The sequence below is a fragment of the Gossypium arboreum genome, chromosome 5, assembly GCF_025698485.1.
Source record: "Gossypium arboreum isolate Shixiya-1 chromosome 5, ASM2569848v2, whole genome shotgun sequence".
In the NCBI taxonomy this organism is placed as follows: domain Eukaryota; kingdom Viridiplantae; phylum Streptophyta; class Magnoliopsida; order Malvales; family Malvaceae; genus Gossypium; species Gossypium arboreum.
This window is the reverse complement of record NC_069074.1, coordinates 48,759,057-48,761,361: the sequence shown is the minus strand read 5'-3', so window position 1 is coordinate 48,761,361 and position 2,305 is coordinate 48,759,057.

The window sequence follows — 2,305 nt, the reverse complement described above, 5'->3', positions numbered from 1 at the left end:
ATTTTACACAATTCTCATCCATTTAATAAACTTTACAAAATGGTCCATATTAGGTGTTTTCATAAAAAATCCTTCCACAAAAGTTGTTTATTTTACAACCATGACTCATTTTCTCCAATAAATTTTTAACTAACAACATAAATACTCTCATGGAAAAACCCTAGACTTTCAACCATTTTGCAAAATAGTCCCCTCATTAGCTAGCCTATGCTACAAGGGTCCCAAAAGTACAAAAATAATTAAGAAAAGCCATCAAAATCACTTACTTGTAAGGGTTATAAGTGGCTGAAAGTTTGGGCTCTCAAAACCCCCATGTTTGCTGCCATTTTCGATGGATGAAGAAGAAAGATGAAAAGATGACAACCTTTTTCCTTTTTGTTTTATTTTATTACCAAATAAGTCACCTAATGCCCATCTAACTTTGACTTTTCAATTTCTTTGTCTCTATGGCCGGTCAAGCCTTTCTTAAAGGTCTATTTGCTCTTTAAAGACCCCTGATTATGGTTCTCTAGCTATTTAACACATTTAGCTAGCAAAACAGAACTTTTTCCCTTTATGCGTTTAGTCTTTTTTCTCAATTAAGCTCACAAACACTAAAATTAATTCACCAAAATTTTCATGTACCCATATAATCATGCTATAACACCAAAATAATATTAAAAATAATTTCTTGACCATCAAATTTGTGGTCTCGAAATCACTATTCTGACTATGCCCAAAATGGGGTTGTTACAATTTTGGTTTACTCTCAGTATGAAAATAATCATACTGAACATTTGAGAATTGTATTGCAAACTCTGCGTAAGAAACCACTGTATGCTAAATTCAGTAAATGTGAATTCTGACTATGGGAAGTTAGTTTCCTTGGAAATGTTGCATCTGCAGAAGGTATTCGGGTGGATCCGAACAAAATTTCAGCTATTGTAAGCTGGAAGCCACCGAAGAATGTTTCAGAAGTCAGAAGTTTTCTGGGACTAGCAGGATATTAAAAGAGATTTGTTAAAGGGTTTTCAATTATAGCTTCTCTGATGACTCGATTGTTGCAAAAAGAAGTGAAATTTGAGTGGACTGATAAGTGTCAGTAGAGTTTTGATAGATTGAAAGCTTTATTGGCAGAAGCGCCCGTATTAGTCCAACCTGAATCGGGTAAGGAATTTATAGTCTATAGCGATGCCTTATTGAATGGTTTGGGATGTGTATTGATGCAAGATGGTAAAGTAATAGCTTATGCATCTAAGCAGCTAAAACCGCATGAAAGAAATTACTCGGTACATGATCTTGAATTAGCAGCTATTATTTTTGCGTTGAAAATATGGCGGTATTATCTCTTTGGTGAAAAATGTCACATCTTTACGGATCACAAAAGTCTAAAGTATTTAATGAAACAAAAAGAATTAAATTTGAGACAACATAGGTGGTTGGAATTATTGAAAGATTATGATCTCGTTATTGATTATCATCCGGGGAAAGCTAATGTAGTGGCGGATGCCTTGAGCCAAAAATCTTTATTTGCCTTATGGGCATTAAACACTCAGTTGCCTTTATCTGATGATGGTTCTGTAATACCCCTTACCCGAATCCGAGGTTGGGACAAGGCACAAGGCATTACCTACTTAAACATATGCATACAATCATTTCAGGTCATAAAAACTCAACCGAATTTAAAACTTTTCAATCTTAATCTAGAAATTTTTAATATGGGCCTACGAGGCCTACAACACTCTTTGAAAATGATTGGGGATTAATCTGAACACCTTTGAAAACTTTGAAAAATGTCACTTGAAATAGGGGCACACGCCCGTGTGAAAGGGCGACACGCCCGTGTGGCCATTTTGACAGTGCTAAAGGATCATGTGGTTCACACGGCCTAAGCACAAGGGGACACACTCATGCCCCAAACCCGTGTGAATTTAATTCCAAATTTGAACCTATAGGGATTTTCACACTGCCGGGCACATGCCCGTGTCTATAGCCTGTGTCCCTCACACGACCATGACACACCCATGTCGCAGCTCGTGTGTAAAAACCTGGACATTTTGTTTCTGACATCATCAACCAAGGCACACGCCCATGGCAAGGGACTGTGTTCTCCACACGACTGAAAAACACGGTGTGTCTTTGCCCATGTGTTTACTACCATGCATACTGACTTGCAAATTCGAGGTGCAGGGGACACACGGCTGAACAACACGCCCATGAGGTTGATCGTGTGCCGCACACGGCCTAGGCACACGCTCGTGTGTCTAGCCGTGTGGACAAAAATAGGCTTTCTACCAAGCCTTTTTGCCACCCTTACTTACATCAA